This window comes from Mirounga angustirostris, unplaced genomic scaffold (genome assembly GCF_029215605.1).
Source record: "Mirounga angustirostris isolate CCGP_5_RB_7025 unplaced genomic scaffold, mMirAng1.0.hap1 SCAF_13, whole genome shotgun sequence".
In the NCBI taxonomy this organism is placed as follows: Eukaryota; Metazoa; Chordata; class Mammalia; order Carnivora; family Phocidae; genus Mirounga; species Mirounga angustirostris.
The window spans coordinates 103,221,658-103,244,270 of record NW_026991721.1 but is presented as its reverse complement, the minus strand read 5'-3'; the positions used below and the strand labels follow the sequence as shown (position 1 = coordinate 103,244,270).

The window sequence follows — 22,613 nt, the reverse complement described above, 5'->3', positions numbered from 1 at the left end:
TTTGTTTATGGCCCCTTCCTCCATTGTAAAAGCCAATGGCACTGAATCTTCAAATCTCTGCTCCGTTATATCACTTTCTCCTCTGTGGCAGTATTCCCTTCTGTTCACCTCTTACAGTGATGCTTCTGATTATATTTAGGGTCCATCCAGATAATGCAGGATAATTTCCCCATGTCAAGATCCTTAGCATCTTTTGCCATATAAAATAATAATCACTCTTTTGCCATATAAGGCAAAAATTACAGGTTCCAGGTAATAGGAAGTGAGTATCTTTTGGGCTCATTATTTAGCTTACCACGGTGCCCCATAGAAACCATTTCTCTCTCTGTTGTAAAGCCTGATTTGAGGACACTGTCTCCTAATATGTATTTCTACATACGAGGAATGCAATTTTGAATTTCATATTGAAAAAATATTTCTCTTAAATAATAAGTGAACTTTTTCTTTATATAAATTATGATGGCCCCATTTCAGTCTTTTTAAAAAAAGATACCAGGTAATGTGCTTGAGATGCAAGTTACTTATAGGCCAGGAGAAAAGGTAAATGTGTGAATAAGGTAAAATAAAATGTGTTAAATGGCGATATAAACCATGTTTTCATAGAGTGAAGTAAGGGTTCCTGGGAGAGGTGATATATGAATTGGGTTTTTCAGGTAAAAAATTTGCGTAGAAGAGGAAAGGCAGGGACATAAGTGAATTCCAAATTCAGGGAAGCATTAATTCCTTATTTAATAAAGATTCTTCTGGCATCATCTGGGCACTGGGGATACCCGAGCGAACAAGAGAGATAAAGCAGTATTTGTATTCATGAAAGAGGAGGTAGACAATAAGCTTAAGCAAATAGATGTATAGTCAAGTTAACACAATAACAATTAAGATGAAAACTGTCACACCTGAGGAAGGAGACATGGTCTGTATAGCTAGAATAGTGGTTCTCAGGCAGGAGTGATTTTGTCCTCTCATGGACGTTTAGTAATTACATGGAGACATTCTTGGTTGTCAAAATGGGAGGGGAGCTATTGGCGTCTAGTGGTTAGAGGTCTGGGATGCTGCCAAACTTCCTACAATGCACAGGACAGACTCCCAGACAAAGAATTATCTGGCCCATACATAGTAGTGCTGAGGTTTAGGAGCTCTGGGCTAGAGGATGAGAGTGAACTTGGTAGGAATTGAAGTCACGGAGGTTAGCAGAGGCCTGCTCATAAGAGCCTGTTGACATTGGTAACCATTTGGGTTTCATTCCATGTGTAACGGGAAGCTGTTGGAAGGCTTCAATCAGGGAACCCAAATGATCTGATTTGCATTTTAAGTAATCTTTTTGGCTGTTGGGTATAGAAGGAACTGTAGTTGTTGCCACAGGGATCAGGAAGAACAATAAGAAGGTTATTAAAATAATGCATGTGAGCTCGTCATGACAAGCATGAGGCTTCTGAAATATGTCTTCAAATTCTTGGATAGTCCTCCCTTCGAGAGATAGAACTTAATTCCCCTTCCCCTGAGTGTGGACCATATTTAGTGACTTTTGTTTAACAGACAGAATATGCTGGAAGTGACAGTGTGACTTCTGAGGTTAGGTCATAAAAGACATTGTATCTTCCTCCTTGCTTCATCTCTGGGGGAAGCTAGATGACATGTTACAAGGACACACAAGCCCTGTGGGGAATTCCATGTGGTGGGGAAGTGAGAACTCTCTCCAGTACCACACAAGGCCCGAGGCTTCTGCAAAAAGCCAAGTGAATAAGCCATCTTGGGAGTCTTCACATTACTGCAACCCTGGCTGACATCTAGGCAGGAACCGCATGGGATCCTGAGCCACAGTCGCTCAGTTAGACCACTCCTAATTCCCGACTCACAACAACTGTGAGCTAATTAATATTTATTGGGTTTTGGGGGTATTTTGTTATGCTGCAAAAGATAACCCAATACAGGCAAGGAACCAGGGTCAGCGAAGGTGCTGCCAAGGGCAGAGGGCTATGGATGGAATGGGTAGTAGAGGAAGGCAGTTGTAAATACCAGTTATAACAATGTGACCAGATATAGACCGGAAGAGTGTCATAGTTATGAATGTCTCTTTGTTAATTTGATGTGCTCATGTATATATTACCCAAATATTCTTGTTTTCTTCCTCTCCCATTTCACCACCATCTAATATAAGATGTGTTAATAACAGTTAACTTTATACACAAGATTTAAGTAACAGGAATGTAAATAGCTATAAGAACGAACATCACTGTGGGCATTAAGGAGGACACGTGATGTAATGAACACTGGTGTTATATATGACTGAAGAATCACGGATCTCTACCTTTGAAACTAATAATACACTATATGTTAATTATTTGAATTTAAATAAATTAAAAAAAAAAAAAAAGAATGAACATCACCCAAACATAAAATAGGTAGGACATTGCCTCCTTTTGGGGGGGGGGAAGGTTAGCATGTTTTCATTTGTAGGTGGGACCTGTCTCATGTTAGGTGGTAGCATATTTTCATTACTCTCTTTATTTGGAAATTAGTATGGCTATGTTTTAAAGAGGGGTATGTGGGTGCCAAGTTGGCAAGGTGTGTACTATGGTGGACTTGTCATGTGTCAACTTGCCTAGGCTGACCTCAGTTTCCCAGATTTCTCTGTATGTTTTTGGTTAAAGTGAGCCACAAGAGAGATGTTTTTAGAATGAAATTTGGAGGGCAGAAGTAAAATTACAGCCATTTTGGTTTTTATACTCAGTAGTTGGAGACAGCAAGTTTGCAGCTTACATACATTGTTGCTTATTTGCTGGAACACCTTGTTAGTGTGGAGCATCAACCATGCCTGAAACTACTTGACCTTCCCCTGGATTTTTTTTTTTTTTTTCCATTTTTTCTGACCTGTGGGCCAGGTGTATATTTAGCTCTGTAATAAAGGGCACCAGCTTCTCTTGCAGGATAACCATGTTAGCATGGTTGGAGGCAGTGGTAACAGACATGGGGTCCCTTTCACCCTTGTGGGTTCCCTCCTGCTCACCCATTTTCTGTCTATATTCCCTTCCTGCCTACTGCCTAAACTGTAGATTTCCAGCTCTTGCAGCAGATGCAAAGACAACAGCTCTTAAGAGACTGTTTAACCAGCTAGCCTAATTGAGTTAGATCAGATTCCTGTGACATCACAGATACACACACACACTCACACCCTAGAAGATTATCTCCAATTGAGTCCTGATGGTTGTGTTAGTGGAGAACTGGCAAGAAGTAGCTGGGTTTGCAATACGGTTTGAAGGTACAACCAGTGGTGGTTTCTGGAGGTTTTGATCTGGGGATTGAAAGAAAGAGATGAGCCACAGATGACTTTTAGGTTCTTGATCTAAACCACTGAGTGAGATTTGGAAGATGCTCATCAGCTCTTCAGTCAGCAACTCCTGAAACAGTCCCACCAGGCCCTCCAGGGTTTGCAGTCCAGCTCCAGCAAAATTACCCATTTCCTCAACATCCTCTCTCTGCTCAACTGAAACCTGGATGGCTCTTGCCTAGGATGTCATCTCTCACAGTCCACATCCACAAGGTATGAGGTGCGTTGAGTGTCCTCTCATTTTACCACTTCCAAGCTGGACTTATCATCAGTGAATGGCATATTATCAGACTCTCCAGCCATTACCTCCCCGCGGAACAGCCCACTCACTACTTAGGTTTTAGCTCCTTGATTACTGAGTCTTTCCAAAACTATTATCATAATTCCTGGATATGTCAATGTCCATGAAGATAATCCTCCCAAGATCCTGGAATGTTAGTGACTGGGTCACCTTGCACCCTCCATATGCAAGTCACCCACTCCCATAGTTCTCTCTTGTCATTACCAGTAATTCAACCTCTCTATTGACTCAATTTTTTTTAAAGATTTTATTTATTTATTTGACATAGAGAGAGACAGTGAGAGAGGGAACACAAGCAGGGGGAGTGGGAGAGGGAGAAGCAGGCTTCCCGCCAAGCTGGGAGCCTGATGCGGGGCTTGATCCCAGGACTTTGAGATCATGACCTGAGCTGAAGGCAGACACTTAACCAACTGAGCCACCCAGGTGCCCCTCTATTGACTCAATTTTAAGTACCTGTTAGTTCCAGCTAACCTACTAAAATACCTCACATCTAAGTGTCTTAATTTCCAGGACTTACAATTCATTGATGTCACTGAATGTAATCCTTTCATGACCTTACTAGCCCTCTTACTTAGTTTAAATTGCATGGTTCATCACCATAAATTGTCTCCTGCATATATCCTCAGGTCTCTGTCACCTCTCATACTTGCCTAGCAAAATCCCCTCGTGGTTAAATCCAGTCTTCCACTTATTTTGTACCTGTATCCCAATAACCGCACATGGTCTGGGGAAACTCATAAACATGATTGCTATAGATGGGATGTGTGTGCCTCCCCAAGTTCATATGCCAAAACCTAATTTCATAACTAGTAGCATCAGGTAAGCCCTGAGTGTGGATCTTACACTTATTGTATCTTCCTAATTCTTTCATTCCTCCGCTCTTCCTGATGACAGCTGCATGCTATGTTTTAAAGCCTCCAAATATTTGTCCTCACTCTTCTCTAAGTCTTCACTCCCCTCAACCTCAGTGTTTGGCCTCACTTTCTTTCACTGAGAAAATAAAAGCAAAAAGGAAAGAATGCCAAAGGTGCTCATCATCACCAGTAACTACATACCTTGGCTTGTGCCCATTTATTATGCCTTCTAGCTTGTTGTTATGGATGAACTGAGCCTTCTTCTACTTGAGTCTGATCCTTCTACTTGAACGTTAGGTCTTGTTCCCTCTCACTGACGCCAGGATGTATTTATGGTAATCCCCTCTTCTTTCATGAATTGTCAGTTTTACTGTCTCTAGTTGATCATAATCTCAGTTTATAAAAGACTTTTATAAGTCATTTATATAAAAGTCTTTTTTGACCCTAATATCTCTTCCAGTTGCCCCTCATTGCTCTGCCCCTCTTCATAGTAAACATTTCCAGATATTTGTCTGTATATGGTAGCTCTAATTCCTCTTTTCCCATTTTCTCTTGAATCTACCCCATTTGGGTTTTCACCTCTTACTTATCCATTGAACCTCCACTTGTCAAAGTTACCATGCACCTCCTTATACCATGTCCACTGATTAATTCCTGAGTCTACACCTTACTGGATCTATCAGCTGCCTTTTACATAGTCCTCTTCTTACACACTGTTCCTTCTTGGCCTCTAGAACTCCACACTTAGTTTTTGGTTTACCTTGCTGTCTTCTCCTTCTTAGTTGGAAAATAAAAAATCGTCTTATTGTTTTCTTGTTGTTGTCAGCTCTTTCTCACTGTCCTGACTTCCAAACTTTGGAATGCCCAAGACTCAGTCTTTGAGTAGTTTCTGATGATTCCCGTTTTCTTTTCCTATGTACAGCCCTAATGAAGCTGCGCTTCCACAGTGTTCTCCCCTCACTCAATGACAATTCCATTCATCTGGTTGTTTAGGCACAAAACCTAGGGATCATCCTTTAGGTTCATTCCTCAGGACTTTGTAGTTGCTATTTCTTCTGCTTGTTATGTTCACACTCCAGACAAGCATATAGGTGGCTTCCCCACCACCTCAGGCCTTTCTTTACTCATAAGTTGCTTTATGAGGGCAGAATCTCTCTGACCACCCTATTAGAAATTACAGCCTTCCCCTACCCCCTTGGTTCCCTCTTGTACCCTTATCTTCCTTTCCTTCTTTATATTTTTCCATAGCATTTATGATCTGATGTTTTATATTTTTTACATATTTGTTTGTGGACTGTCTCCCCTCCCCCCAGCATATAAATTCCACAAGGACAAGTATCTTTGTCTTGTTTACTATTATATCCCCAGTGTCTAGACACTTTCTGGTATATGGTAAGTGCTCAAAAATATTTGTTGAATGAATGAATATGCCTCATTCCTTATGCATATTTGGATCTCAATGAATGGTTGTTGAATTCATCTTTGTTCAAGATGGAAAAGGATCATTGGGTATAAACCGATATTTTGCAAATGGGAAAACTAAAATCTTGAAAAGCGGGTGATTTGCTATAACTGCACAAATAGCAGAGGGCCATAACTAAGAGTCTCTCGTAAGTACACATAACATTCAAATTTGAAATAGAAGCAGAGGTTGATAGACTTCAGATAGTTTGGAGCAGTGAGGGCCAAGAATGGATATATTTATTTTTGTATCTGTTCTATAAATATTTATTTAATACCCCAATGTGCCTTGCCCTGTTCTTGGATCTGTAATAAAATGTTGAACAAGACAGAAAAGATCCCTGCCCTCAAGGGGCTGTCAAAGGAGACAGTTAAACAGGCAATCATAATAAAATGTGGTAGTCCATAAGATAGGGAACTGGAAGGTACTCTGTGAGCAGAGAGAGATATCTGACCCGGGAAGAGCCTTCCCAGAGCAAAGCAGGAGAAACTGATCTTAGCTTCTTCCCAAGCAAAGCTGGGAAGTTTGTGACCAGAATCATACCTCTTTGAGAATCTTAGAATTCGGAGTGTGAAATAATCTAATTGGATTCCTATTAGCTTCTGTATCTTATCCCCTCTATGTTTATTATTATCGTTACCTCCACAATCAGCATTATCATCATCTGGGCTATTGTTTTAATTTCTGGTATAGTAAGAACTTGCACCTTATTTGAATAAGGTGGCTTTAAAAAAAAAAAATCTAAATACACAGTGTCATGAGAATTTCAGCAGCGTTTGCATTCCATGAATGAACGCTGAGGATGAATATTTTCCAAATAGCCCTGAAGGTGCATTATGTAAAAATCTGGACTTGCTTGATAACCTGTTCCTCTCAAAGTACCCAATATACTGAGATCTTTTTTCTTTCCTTCTCCTATCTGCCTCAGCATTAGTTTAAATTTTTTTATTAGAGCAGTTAGGCATTTAGAATATTAATAAGGACTAGCATAGTCATCTATTACAATGATATGTTAATATTCAGAATTTTGGTGTCATCTTTATTTTGGAGTGTGGGCCACTAATAAAGGCAGCGCAGAGTCAAGGTGATTTTCAGATCATTTTAACAGGATAACTAATGTAAAATGATAAGAATTTCTATCCTGGACTGCTTTCCATTTCAAAGTTGCTGAGGACACTCTTCTGCTAGCAATAAGGACAGAAAATTTATAAGGGTATGCAAGGCAGATTACGGTGCAAACTAGCTGTTGAATTTTTCATCAGTACCATAAACAAAGAAGGATGAGAAACATTTACTCTGCCTTTCAAAGATCTGTACATGAAAAGAGGCTGTGGAGTGGGAAGCCAGCACAATTAAGTTTCCGTCTTTAAAATGTCCCTGCATTTTAGACATTTCTGTATATGGCTTCTCACTCTTAATTTTTTATTTTTCATTAAACTTTATGAAGCGCCTATCTCGTTTGGAGAACAAGTAACTGAAAAGCAGGAACCAAGGGATTATAGCTCCCAGTTACATTATAGGTTCTGAGCTAATGCCGTCCTAGTGTTTCGGTACAGTGATTCACATGAGGAGATTTTCTTATCTTTATAACCGGCTTATACTACAGTATAACACCCTGATAGCAATCCCTGAGCTGGGTAAAATGAATTATCATAATGGGTGTTGGCAGAAAGTTCAAATCGGAAATGCAAAATAAACTGAAATTTTAGTGGCCACATAGTGTTGCCATAAGGGATAATGCCAAAGATTTTGGTACATGCTCAGAAGGTGAGGAGGAAGGATTAAACCAAATGTTTCTGACAAGGACAGCAAGGGACCTTTAAAGGATACAATGTTTATTTCCTCTGACGTCAAACACTCTGACATCAACAGGTCCAACAATGTCATTGTGTTAACGTCAGGTCAGCATTTAGTAATTTCTTCTGGTTCCAACAATATTGATTTATAATGTTTCACCTTTTGCCTTCCCTTACTGTTTATGTAAGGGCCACCCCACATCGCAGGTATTGTTTTTATTCCTTCATCTGTGTGTATATGTGTATATATGTGTTGTGGTGTGTGTGTATGTATATACATATATATTCATTAATATACACACACATATAGTAATTTTATTTCTTTCAACTACTTTACAATGTATGTTTTTATTCAAAAGAGGGATATGTCATTAATACCTATGAATCACTTTGGTTTAACAGATGGAATGATTCTTTTTTTATCCAGCCTTAAAATGGACTTTTTCATACCTAGGGTAACTTCTTAGCATATGATAATAAATGTTTGTGCCCATTTAAGGATGTAAAGAAGCTACCTGTGATAAATGTTAACCATTTGGAATTTAACAAATGTACTTAGGCTCCTTCGAGACTCTTGCTTGATGTTTATAGGTGTAAGTTCTGATGCATTGGCATAAGGCAGAGGTTGCAATCAGGTGGCCCGCTGTGATGTTTTATTTTGTCATGATTTTAAAAACTTTTAAATATTTTAATATTTAATATTTTAGTATTATTTGATTTGTCAACACTTAAAAATTGAGACTGTTCACAAAGACACCTGACTTTCTGCTTGTCTTGAAATATTAGGCATCTGGGAACACTTGACATTTATTCAGGGGTGCGGTGCAATGATAGATGCTTAACATCTGGCTGTCAAGGAAAAAGAATCCTCATTCGCAGCATTTGCCAATTTCTGTGCTGTAAATGCTCCCGCCATTACGGATTTCCAGCTACCGATGTGATGTGATTAAAGTGGAGGTGGGAAGATATGCACACTGTCAGCTGTTGCAAACTGGTCTGAGCCAGCTCGCTACTCTCTATGTCAGTCCTCAACACAACCCGCTGAGGTTACTAGCTGACCCCTTTAGAGAAGGCACAATCTCCCTCCTTCTCTGTATTTCCTACTGATTCTGTGTCCCTTATTTAGGTGACTTGCTAATCCACAGAAAAAGAGCTGACCCGATCAGGACAGCATGATAAACCGGGGCCTGGTTGGTCCTAAATTAGGAGGAGGGACAAGAATTAGACGAGCTGTCAGTTATTAATCAAGTCCTGTCATTTTGAACTGATTGTTAGAGAAGTTATTGTGTGGTTTCCTGAATTATTAGTAAAGATAGCAATCTGGCTTCCTGCAAGTCTGACTTACAGCTGTCTGGCTTCCTTGACTTATTGCAAATAAGGGGACTGGTTTCCTGGGCAGGCTGTTCTAGGTTGTGGGCCAGAGTTCTACTTTCATGTATGGTCTGGCCATTGTCTATTTGTGTATTCAGTCTCACATGGTGGCCCTGACTGCCCTTCTCATGGACCGCCTTTTCTCTGTTATACATTCTTATTTCTGAGGATATTTGCAAATTGAGTCTGTCAATATTAGGTCCTCCAACAGTCAAAAGAAGTTTTATAAAAGGCATGTTTTAGGTGGTATAATATTTATGGTAAGAAATATATATTTGGTCTTCATCCATGGTTCCGAGCACATAGCTCCTAAAGCCCTTGGATTTTCCTAATTAATGCTAATGAGATGAATTTTGGAAAGCTAAGGATGGGAGTTGATTGCCAGGGGAAACAAACCCTCAACCTTCAGGGAGAGGTGAGGGGCTGAAGATTGAGTTCACTCACCAGTCATCTGTGATTTATTCAATTATGATTATATAACAAAACCTCCATTAAAAACCCAAAAGGATGGGGTTCAGGGAGCTTCCAGTCTGGTGAGCCCATGCAGATGCAGGAAGAGTGATGCATCCCTAGAGCATGGAAGCTCCGTGCCCCTTCCCACGTACCTTGCTGTATGCATCCGTCTGCATAAGTTAAATCCCTTTATCAGAAACCAGTAATGTAGTAAGTGAAATGTTTCTCTGAGTTCTGGGAGTGCTCTAGCAAATTAATCGAACCCAAGGACGGGTCACTGGAACGTCCGGTCTGTAGCCAGTGGGTCAGAAGCACGGAGGACAGCCTGGATCTGCAACAGGCATCTGAAGTGGGAGCGAGGGGGTCTGTCTTGTAGGACTGAGGCCTTAACCTGTGGGATCTGGTACTATCTCCAGATACTACTGTCAGAATTGAGTTGAGTTATAGGATACTCAGTTGGTGTCCTGGAAAAAAACACCCACGTGTTGGAAATGGATAATGCCAGAATCATAGTGGTGGGAATGGGAGACTGATGGAGATGGTGTGGAATGGTCCATGTCACGGAGCTGCAAAGGGGAAGGAGAGGGCACACAGAGAAGGCCCAGCCCTGGCAACAGGTCATGCCCAAGAGACCAGGCGCTTCTCTAGTGCTGCCTCTATTGTATTTTGGTGTTGCTTAAGTTTTAGCTTAGGCTTTTCCTGGAGGAGTGATAATTGAACTTAGCTGCCCACCTTGAGAGATCTAAACCAGCAAAGGGGTTCAATATATCTTAGCTAAGCAGTCAAGTATAATATGCCCATAGCCAATGATGGTGGCTTTTTAGACAATGCTGTTGACCTGGGATCAGGCCTGGGTCTGAGTCCAGCCTCTGTGACCTCGGGTCAATGGACACAGCAGCTGTCCTCATACAGAGCAGTACACACCATGAATGGTGCCATTTAGGTTCCTTTTAAAACTTGACAAATGGCGTACAGGGAGTTGTGCTTCCAGATTCCTTTGGTTTCATAGTAGAAATGAGTTCTTGCAAGTTGGAATTCCTGGATTCTGCTTTTTTATTCCACTTCTACCTTGCAGCTGGCTCTTCAATATTTTGCTTTTCTCCAGCCCTCGGACGTTGATCGTCCCTGGCCTTTTAAATAAAATTCCAACTTTTAAAGATATTTCCTTTGCTAATTAAAAGCAATAAAGTAATTTCTCTCTAGTTTTGCCTTATCTTAATGAAGTATGAAGACTTTCCCTCCCATTACTCTACCTTTTTTTTCTACCTCTCTATTTTTCCTTATTTCTTCTTCTTTTTAGCTTATTTGCATGTCCTTTGGCTTAGCTGTGCCTTGTTATTGGTTAGTGTTGATGGGAGTTTAGAAGGCAGGATTTGTTATTGAATTTGCTTTGCACTGCATTTAATACCATATGATATCCAGCTGTGTTTTCTGGTTTGACCGCAATACCACCAGAAAATAGTTTTTCCCCCAGATGATACATTGAACTTTTCAATTTCAAACCATCCATGCTAGATCCCTAGCAGAAAAAAAAAGTCATATCGTTTTGCATTATTTGTGGTGGTGTCTGTTCAAATAGATTAATAGGTATAGAAAAGCAAAGGAGATAGATTGGGAACCACAAGGCATCTAAGGTTGTAAGGATACTGGGAAGCTACTGGATTTTTTTTTTTTTTTTGACCAGTGTGTAATATAAGGTAAGTTGCTGATAACCAAACAATGCTTTGGGTAGGGTTTAAATGGTAGGTGTCTTTGTGCTACTTGTCTTCAGACAGATAAATTTGTTTAAAAGTCTCTCCATCTCTCCTTTTGGGCATATACTCCCTTTTGAACATATGACTCAAAAGTGAGCACAAAGTGTTTTTTCAAGAAGAAAAATTCACTCCTTCCTCCTGCCAAGGTGGCCCATGAGTCAGCAAATTCTGCCCCTTGTCCCATTAGCTGGGTGGTTTTAGTAGATGGCGTCATTCAGTTCCCCTTACCTCACAGTGCACTGATCACCAGCTGCTTTCACCCCGGGCTACTGTATCCCTCGGGGTTCCAACGGAGAAGCAGAACCAGTGGGGGAAAGAGAGAGAGTGATTGATTGACTGCAAGGACTGGCTTACAGATTGTGAGTGCTGACCAGGCAAATCTGAAGAAATCCATAGGGAAGGCTGTCAGGAAGGGCGGACTAGACTTCTCAGGCTGAATTTGCCCAAAACTGCCGTCCACAGGCAGAATTCCTTCCTCTTCAGGAAGCCTCTGTTCTGCTCTGAAAGCCTCCTAACTGGTTGCATCAGGCCCACCCAGATTATCTAGGATAATCTTCCTTCATTAGAGTAAACTGATTACAGACTTTCATCACATCTACCGATACCTTTACCGATACCCAGTGTTCTGTTGGGTAACTAGAGAGACCACAGCATAACCAAGTTCACATAGAATACTAGCACAACCACCCTTCCTCCAGAGAGTTGTTCTCAGGTGATGGGAGCTGCCTGGCTTTGGGGGGATACGCTCCCAACTCGGCAGCTGCCAGTCATGCACTGGCTGGGGGGTTACAAAGGCCTGCCTGTTCTCTTGTAAGATGGGGATGATCTGTGGTTCAGTTTATATGGCTTATTACATATGACATAATATTATTACATAATATGTTACATATTATTATAATATATAATATATAGTATCTATAAAATATGTTATAATATGAAGGTATATAAATTGTATTATATATTTATATAATTTATATATTGAATTCATAAATGCACATACATCCTAAATTACCATTGCCTTGTGCACCAGAAACCATGCTTTGTTTTCACCAAATCCCTTTTCCTTTCCTTCTTCCTGAGCGCATAGGAAGACGACGTTATTTTAGGATGGGCCATGTGACTAGTTCTGGTCAGGGGGCTCTAAGCAGACGTGATGTGTGTCAGTCAAGGCCATGGTATGGAAGGGCAAAAGAAGTATGGGTTCCCTGCGTTTTCTGTTCCCTTCTGTGGCTACCTGCGTGGTGTGGATGGTTTACATGCTGCAGATGCTCTAGAAGCCGTGTGTGTGTGTGAGATGCTAGAAGCCGTGCAGATCCACACGTCACTGGCTTGGAGGGGTCTGCCCTGGAGAGCCAACATATATACATCCTTTCTTCTTCTTTTAGGGTAAGAGATACTATATCTACCTAAGGTTTTTCGTTTTGTCCTTGTTTGTATTTTTGTTATTTTTAAGATACAATGTAAGCAATTTTCTGAAGCCGCCCTGCATTCTTATACTTCCATGCTCATTCTGGTATTGTCTTCTCGGTCTAGAAAGTTCTGAGGCAGACTTGCAATCAGTCTGAGGTCCAGTCCCTATTCTACTCTTTATAGGTAGAATTTTTTTTTTTTTTTAAGATTTTTTTATTTATTTATTCATGAGAGACAGAGAGAGAGAGGCAGAGGGAGAAGCAGGCTCCCAAGGAGCAGAGAGCCCGATGCGGGACTCGATCCCAGGACCCTGAGATCATGACCTGAGCCGAAGGCAGACGCTTAACCATCTGAGCCACCCAGGCGCCCTATAGGTAGAATCTTAAGTAGATTACTTAGATTCCTCATTAATAAGAAAGTAATAATAATTCCTAGTCAAAGTGTTGGTTTTATTTGGACTTAATAAACCAGTGTTTCCAGAAGCCCTTAGTATAATCTCTGATTCAGAAGTTAAAATGCCTAGCAGTAACTCATTAATGGTTTTGCTGTCTTTTTCTTTCCCCCTTATTAAAAGCCTACATATCCTTCAAGGCTTACCTCAAATGTGACCTCTTCTTGCTTAAATGTTTTCCATTCTTCCTTTGCAATCACGAGGCTCGATATATGCTCCTCTGTTTAGCCTTATCTCGTTCTGCCTAGAATTGGAGCTATTTGTTCACACCTCTTACTGCTTAGATTTTTCAACTCTTCAAGGGCAGTAAGACCTCTTTTTCTTTTTTTTTTTAAAGATTTTATTTATTTATTTGAGAGAGAGAATGAGATAGAGAACATGAGAGGGGGGTGGGTCAGAGAGAGAGGCAGACTCCCTGCTGAGCAGGGAGCCCGACGTGGGACTCGATTCCGGGACTCCAGGATCATGACCTGAGCCGAAGGCAGTCGCTTAACCATCTGAGCCACCCAGGCGCCCGAGACCTGTCTTTTTCATCTTTGTATTTTGTCCTTCCTCCTCCCAGCACCCAGTGAGTGCCTGGTGAGTAGGAGGTTCTCGACGATATTTATTAAAATGGAATGAAATGAAACCTAATGGGTTTTGCAAATAAAATGGACGTGTCTTTTCCCAGAACCTCCAAAGGCATTTTGGAGAGGAAGTGTACCCAGTGTGCATTCTCTAAATCATTAGCAAGGTTAAAACTGAAGGTCTGTGATGTCTGGCAGCTCTGACAAGGAATATTCGCAGTTAACCAAGTTTTATGCGATAGTCATTCTACATGGATTTGGCACAGCTCTGTGGATGACAAAGACGCCACAGAGATAGTTGACATTTTTCTTTACAGACCTCGTTCTGCTCAGCTCTGGACTCAGAGCTTAACTTAGCTTGCATAATGGCTGTCAGAAGAGCGAAGAAGCCTGCAACTTCAGTCTCGGAAGGCGGCGAAAGAGAGAATGAGACCTACCTACAAAGGCATTTTAGCTTTTGTTGCCTTTTCACAGCTTTGACCACAAGGTTTAAAAATAGTTTTAATGGCAGAGATCTAGATACTTAGGAGAGGACAGAAGCAGTGTGTTTTTAAGTGTTTGCTGTTGTTCTTTTCAAATAAGTCATAATGGTTGTTAGAATAGTTCATGGAATTACGGTTAGAACAATTTTTAAAACTTAGCTTTATAAATTTAGCTTTATAAAATTTAGTTTTATAATAAAGGAATGAGCCATTAATTTTAAGGAATATTCTGAGACATTTAAATAAATCATATTTTTTTGCAAGATATCAACTGAGAAAAAGGTAAAAAGGAGCATGTTATCAAAGAGGAGCAACCCGATTAAATATGTATGTCTCAAAAAGGATGTGTGTGCATATGCATAGGGAAAGCCTGGAAGGAAATGTATCAAAACATTAATAATATGTGTTCTTTTCAGTTTTTGATTGGCAAACTGTTGTGGGTAATTTTCATGTGTTTTGTTTTTCTTTCTTTCTTTCTTTTTTTTTTTTTAAATATGGAACTTTCACAAATTTGCATGCCATCCTTGTGCAGGGCCGTGCTTACCTTCTCTCTATCGCTCCAATTTTAGTATATGTGCTGAGGAAGTGAGCACAATTTTGATGTTTTTACAGGTACTTTTCTGTGTCTCCCTTTATATTTCTATAGGATTTCCTTTTAGCTTTTCCCTTAGTTCTGCTGCAAAAACAGAAGAAATCAGAAAACAAAAGATGACTTAATTTGACTTAATGTATTGGCTTACCTTTAGGTACTTAGTAGGTTAGGCTCATCTCTAAACATTTTTCATAAGTTATCTTATTTCATCTTCATAAAAATCCTGCTATTATTTATATTTATTTACCAGGTGAAGGAATCAAGTCATGGGAAGGTTAAGGAACATGGTTGTGGCAACCCATAGGTAGTAAGTAAGAACACATCCACAGATTCGCTCCAGAGCTGTGCTCAGAACATGAGACCCCAGGCAATGCCTAGGATGCATGGAGGGGAGGGGAGGTTTATGATGACATGTGCTTGTATTATTTGGGGGGAATTCTTTTCCAAGCCCAGCCTGCTGAAAGCAGTGAGGAAGACTAGGGACTGATGTTGGAATGAAGGAGAGATGATCTCTGAATTAACAGGGCAGTAGGGTTGACTGGCAATAAAAATTTTTCTTTTTTATCCAAGTTACCAATTTTTGATGGCCTGAATGATAGCTACAGAATTGGATGGCCTTTGAAGGTTTTGACAGGAGAGTGAGTGGTAGTCAACCCAGTTCTTTCTTTATTTTTTTTTGATAAGAAAAATATGTCTATTTTGTAATGTGTGTTACAGTAAAAATGTCTATCTTTAATATATATATAAAGCTCTTCCAAACCAGTAAGAATGGAAAAGTACAAGAACAGCCAACTACAAAGGAACATGTATGACCAGAAAACCTGTAGAAAAATAACCTTTCTCACTAAAAAATTTAATAATCAAGCAATAAAATGTGATACCTATTTGTCTTATCAAATTGAGAAATGATTGACATGCAGCACTGTATTAGTATTAGGCATACAACATAATGATTTGATACATGAATGTAACACAAAATACCTACCACAGTAAGTGAGCATCCATCACCACACACAGTTACAAATTATTTTTTAACTCCAATCTATTCAACAAATATTACTGGAGACTATATCCTGGGGACAAGGCTCCATGCAAGTGGTTTTGAAGGCTGGGTGGGAGGCTGGGGGCAGCCAGGGCTTGAGGTAAGGCCCTAGAGCGTAGGAGAGAGATCAGCTTAGGCTTAGCCCACAAACAAGAATGCCAAGTGCCATCTGCATGCTGCTTTCCAGTTTCCAACATGATTTCATAAACTGTTTTACTTATTTTTAATTTATCCACTGAAGAACCTTATAGAAGGGAAAGACAAGCAGTATTTAACAAGTACTCACTGTATGCTAGGCACTATGCTAGAATTTTTGCTCATTCTGGCTCATGCAACTTCCTGAACAACTCCTTTTAGGAGGTCATGGTTATGTACTAGCCACCTGAATCTCGGAAAGTGAATTAACACACTGTGAACTCTGGAGTCCCCCTGCATCCATATACAGAACTCTGTCCATTGCTCTGCGCTGCATGGGCTCTGGGTCACCTAAGGCTGACATATTGGAACAGGTGCATTTCTACGAAAGAGGGATGTTCTTAATCAACTTGGTACCTTTTTCAGCTTCTTTCTCACCTATAAAAGGAGTTCCAGTTTGAGCATGCTCACCTGGCAGTTTCTCAGAAAATCCCACTATTCACCAACTGGGTCAGGATCCACTTGATAGATTCATGGCCCCCTAGTGCAGGCCTTAGGCCTTGGATTTAATTTTTTCTCCTCATTAGCCTACTTTGGAACTGGGCTCAGCAAAGTCCAGTGCATGGGGAATTTTGGTAAGATGGCAGAGGATTAGGAGACCTGGATTTCGTCTGGTCCCAGGAATTCAGCTGGATAGGGATCAAACCATTCTGAACACCTACGAACTCAACAGGAGATCAAAGAAAAGAATAGCAGAAACTCTCTGAACAGAAAAGCGACCACTTTCTGGAAGGTAGGACGTGCAGAGAAGTGAATCTGAGGCAATATTTGGGAAGATAGGCGGCGGGGGAGGGGCCTCCGTTGGCTGCTTCTAGCAAGTGATAGAGCCGCAGAGCACAAAATCGGAACTTTTAGAAGTTGGCTCCGCTGAGGGACGTCGCTCCGGTGGCTAAGTTGGGGGTGGAACCCTCGCGGGACAGTGTGGTCTCAGGACTCGGGGGGTCACAGAAAGACCGGGGGTTCCTGAGTGCGGCAGAGCTCCCAGGTATCGGAGCGGGGAAGTTGGCTGCAGAGACGGAGCCGAGACGCGGGCTGTCAGCTCGAAGTTGCCATAAACCATGATCCGCGGCACAGTCGGGCCACTGCTCCTCCAGCAGGGACACAACAAGCGGCAGATCGGGGAGACTCCGCTTCCTCCCCTGGGAGGAGTGGCGTGGGAGTGCACCGTGGGGATCTGCTGGGTTTGGAGACTCCACACCGGTTGGGTGCCAGAGATAGAAATGCTCGGTCACAGGCCGGGTGAGCACGGAGTGCGGCCGGAGACTGGGGAGACGGGAGTGATTGACTGCTTTTCTCTGGGGGCGCACTGAGGAGCGGGGCCCCGAGTTCTCGGCTCCTCTGGGGTGGAGATTGGGAGGCCGCCATTTTCACTCTCGTCCTCCAAAGCTGTACGGAAGGCTTGCAGGGAACAAAAGCTCCCAAGAGCAAACCCGAGCAGATTACTTAGCTCAGACCTGGCAAGGCGGGGCAATTCCGCCTCTGGCAAAGACTTTTGGGAACCATGGCAACAGGCCCCTCCCCAGAAGATCAGCAAGAACAGCCAGCCAAGACCAAGTTTACCGATCAATGAGAATGGCAGAACTCCCACGCTAGGGGAATATAGCATATAAAATTCATGGCTTTTTTCCCATGATTCTTTAGTCTTTCAAAGTTAATTTTTTAAATTTTCTTTGTTTTCCTTTCCTTTTTTTTTTTGAATTTTTCTTTTTCCCTTTTTCAACCAACATCTTATCGATCCCCCTTTTTTTTTAAATTTATTTATTTGACAGAGAGAGACACAGTGAGAGAGGGAACACAAGCAGGGGGAGTGGGAGAGGGAGAAGCAGGCTTCCCGCGGAGCAGGGAGCCCGATGCGGGGCTCGATCCCAGGACCCTGGGATCATGACCTGAGCCGAAGGCAGACGCTTAACGACTGAGCCACCCAGGTGCCCCTTATCAATCCCTTTTTTAAAAAATCTTTTTTATTTCTCATTTTTAGAGTCATATTCTACCCCTTCATAGTAGTTACCCTTATTTTTGATATATATATAAGTTGTTCTCTCTTTAAAATTTTGGGATACAGTTACTTCTAACAGACCAAAATATACCCTAAATCTGTAGTGTATGGCTTTGTTCTACTCTCCTGCCTGATCACATTCTCTCCCCCTCTTTTTTTAAAATTCCTCTTCTTTCTTTTTTCAATCAACTTCTTTTCCTATTAACTCCTTTTATAAAATCTTTTATAATATTCATCATTATAGTCATATTTCATCCATTCATTGTATTTACCCTTATTTTTGTACATATAAGTTTTTCTTTCTTTAAAACTTTGGGAGGCACTTTCTTCTAACAGACCAAAATGTGCCCAAAATCTGCTGTGTGGCACTGATCTATGCACCAGTCTGATCATATTTGATCATATTCTGTTATTTTGTTTGTTTGTTTTTATCTTTTTTCTTTTCCTTTTTCTTCTTTTTTTTCTTTCCCTTTCTTTTCCCCCAGTTTCAGGTCTCTTCTGATTTGTTTAGTGTATATTTTTCTGGGGATGTTGTTACCCTGTTAGCATTTTGTTCTCTCATTCATCTATTCTCCTCTGGACAGAATGACAAGACAGAAAAAATCACCTCAAAAAAAAAGAACAAGAGGCAGTACCGACTGCCAGGGACCTAATCGATACAGACATTAGTAAGATGTTGGAACTAGAGTTCAGAATGATGATTTTAAAGATACTAGCTGGGCTTGAAAAAAGCATGGAAGATATTAGAGAAACCCTTTTATTTCTGGAGAAATAAAAACTAAAATCCAACCAAGTAGAAATCAAAAAGGCTATTAATGAGGTGCAATAAAAAATGGAGGCTCTAATTGCTAGGATAATGAGGCAGAGGAGAGAATTAGTGATATAGAAGACTAAATGGTGGAAAATAAAGAAACTGAGAAAAAGAGAGATAAACAACTACTGGATCATGAGGGCAGAATTCGAGAGATAAGTGATACCATAAGATGAAACAATATTAGAATAATTGGGATCCCAGAAGAAGAAAGAGAGAGAGGGGCAGAAGGTATATTGGAGCAAATTATAGCAGAGAACTTCCCTAATTTGGGGAAAGAAACAGGCATCAAAATCCAGGAGGCACAGAGAACCACTCTCAAAATCAATAAAAATAGGTCAACAGCCCGACATCTACTAGCAAAACTTACGCGTCTCAGAGACAAAGAGAAAATCCTGAAAGCAGCTCGGGACAAGAGATCTGTAACCTACAAAGGTAGAAACATTAGATTGGCAACAGACCTATCCACAGAGACCTGGCAGGCCAGAAAGGACTGGCAGGATATATTCAGAGCACTAAATGAGAAAAATATGCAGCCAAGAATACTATATCCAGCTAGGCTGTCATTGAAAATAGGAGAGATAAAAAGCTTCCAGGACAAACAAAACTAAAGGAATTTGCAAACACGAAACCAGCCCTACAAGAAATTTTGAGGGCACCTGGTGGCTCAGTTGGTTAAGCAACTGCCTTCGGCTCAGGTCATGATCCTGGAGTTCCAGGCATCGGGCTCCCTGCTCAGTGGGGAGTCTGCTTCTCCCTCTGACCCTCCCTCCTCTCATGTGCTCTCTCTCTCACTCTCAAATAATTAAAATCTTTAAAAAAAAAAGAAAGAAATATTGAAAGGGGTCCTCTAAACAAAGAGAGAGCCTAAAAGTAACATAGACCCGAAAGGAACACAGACAATATACAGTAACAGTCACCTTACAGGCAATATAATGGCACTAAATTCATATCTTTCAATAGTTACCCTGAATGTAAATGGGCTAAATGCCCCAATCAAAAGACACAGGCTATCAGATTGGATTAAAAAACAAGACCCATTGATATGCTGTCTGCAAGAGACTCATTTTAGACCCAAGACACCCCCAGATTGAAAGTGAGGGCATGGAAAACAATTTACCGTGCTAATGGATACCAAAAGAAAGCTGGGGTGGCAATCCTTATATCAGACAAATTAGATTTTAAACCAAAGACTGTAATAAGAGATGAGGAAGGACACTATATCCTACTTAAAGGGTCTATCCAACAAGAAGATCTAACAATTGTAAATATCTATGCCCCAACATGGGAGCAGCCAATTATATAAGGCAATTAATAACAAAAGCAAAGAAACACATCGACAACAATACAATAATAGTGGGGGACTTTAACACCCCCCTCACTGAAATGGACAGATCATCTAAGCAAAAGATCAACAAGGAAATAAAGACTTTAAATGACACACTGGACCAAATGGACTTCACAGATATATTCAGAACATTCCATCCCAAAGCAACAGAATACACATTCTTCTCTAGTGCCCATGGGAACATTCTCCAGAATCAATCACATCCTAGGTCACAAATCAGGTCTCAGCCGGTACCAAAAGATTGGGATCATTCCCTGCCTATTTTCAGACCACAATGCTTTGAAACTAGAACTCCATCACAAGAGGAAAGTCGGAAAGAACTCAAATACATGGAGGCTAAAGAGCATCCTACTAAAGAAGGAATGGGTCAACCAGGATATTAAAGAAGAATTTAAAAAATGCATGGAAACAAATGAAAATGGAAACACAACTGTTCAAAATCTTTGGGATGCAGCAAAGGCAGTCCTAAGAGGAAAGAAATGAGAAAGGTCTCAAATACACAACCTAACCCTACACCTAAAGGAGCTGGGGAAAGAACAGCAAATAAAGCCTGAACCCAGCAGGACAAGAGAAATAATAAAGATCAGAGCAGAAATCAATGAAATAGAAATCAAAAGAATGGTAGAACAGATCAATGAAACTAGGAGCTGGTTCTTTGAAAGAATTAAGAAGATTGATAAACCCCTGGCCAGACTTATCAAAAAGAAAAATGACCCAAATAAATAAAATCATGAATGAAAGAGGAGAGATCACAACCAACACCAAAAAATACAAACAACTATAAGAACATATTATGAGCTCCTTAAAGGAGCTGGAGAAAGAACAGCAAATAAAGCCTAAACCCAGCAGGAGAAGAGAAATGATAAAGATCAGAGCAGAAATCAATGAAATAGAAACCAAAAAAATAGTAGAACAGATCAACGAAACTAGGAGCTGGTTCTTTGAAAGAATTAATAAGATTGATAAACTCCTGGCCAGACTTACCAAAAAGAAAAGAGAAATGACCCAAATAAATAAAATTATGAATGAAAGAGGAGAGATCACAAGCAACACCAAAGAAATAAAATTATAAGAACATATGAGCAACTATATGCCAGCAAATTAGATAATCTGGAAGAAATGGATGCATTCCTAGAGACATATAAACTACCAAAACTGAACCAGGAAAAAAAAGAAAACCTGAACAGACCTATAACCACTAAGGAAATGAAGCAGTCATCAAAAATCTCCCAAAAAACAAAAGCCCAGGGCCAGATGGCTTCCCAGGGGAATTCTACCAAACATTTCAAGAAGACTTAATACCTATTCTTCTGAAACTGTTCCAAAAAATAGAAATGGAAGGAAAACTTCCAAACTCGTTCTATGAGGCCACCATTACCTTGATCCCAAAACCAGACAAAGACCCCAATCAAAAAGGACAATTATAGACCAACATCCTTGATGAACATGGATGCAAAAATTCTCACCAAAATACTAGCCAATAGGCTCCAACAGTACATTAAAAGGATTATTCACCACAACCAAGTGGGATTTATCCCTGGGCTGCAAGTTTGGTTCAACAACCCCAAATCTATCAATGTGATACAATACATTAATAAAAGAAAGAACAAGAACCATATGATCCCCTCAATTGATGCAGAAAAAGCATTTGACAAAATACAGCATCCTTTCTTGATCAAAACTCTTCAGAGTATAGGGATAGAGGGTACATACCTCAATATCATAAAAGCCATCTGTGAAAAACCCACAGTGAATATCATTCTCAATGGGGAAAAACTGAGAGCTTTCCCCCTAAGGTCAGGAACAAGGCAGGGATGTCCACTATCACCACTGCTATTCAACCTAGTATTCGAAGTCCTAGCCACAGCAATCAAACAACAAAAAGAAATCAAAGGCATCCGAATTGGCAAAGAAGAAGTCAAACTTTCACTCTTTGCAGATGATATGATACTTTATGTGGAAAACCCAGAAGACTCCACCCCAAAACTGCTAGAACTCATACAGGAATTCAGTCAAGTGGCAGGATATAAAATCAATGCACAGAAATCAGTGGCATTCCTATACACCAACAACAAGACAGAAGAAAGAGAAATTAAGGAGTTGATCCCATTTACAATTACATCCCAAACCATAAGATACCTAGGAATAAATCTAACCAAAGAGGCAAAGAAGAATCTGTACTCAGAAAACTATAAAATACTCATGAAATAAATTGAGGAAGACACAAAGAAATGGAAAAATGTTCTATGCTCATGGATTGGAAGAACAAATATTGTGAAGATGTCAATGCTACCTAGAGCAATCTACACATTGAATGCAATCCCCATCAAAATACCATCCCCTTTTTTCAAAGAAATGGAACAAAGAATCCCAAAATTTGTATGGAACCAGAAAAGACCCCACA

At 40.5% G+C, this 22,613-nt stretch overlaps 1 non-coding gene across 1 annotated transcript; it reads right to left on the bottom strand.

The window, feature by feature from the left end:
• Positions 1-14,713: 14,713 nt before the first annotated feature.
• LOC123858075 (U6 spliceosomal RNA) lies at positions 14,714-14,818 on the bottom strand. The gene has a single exon (XR_006794037.1). It is a non-coding gene; the product is annotated as a U6 spliceosomal RNA (small nuclear RNA).
• Positions 14,819-22,613: the final 7,795 nt, after the last annotated feature.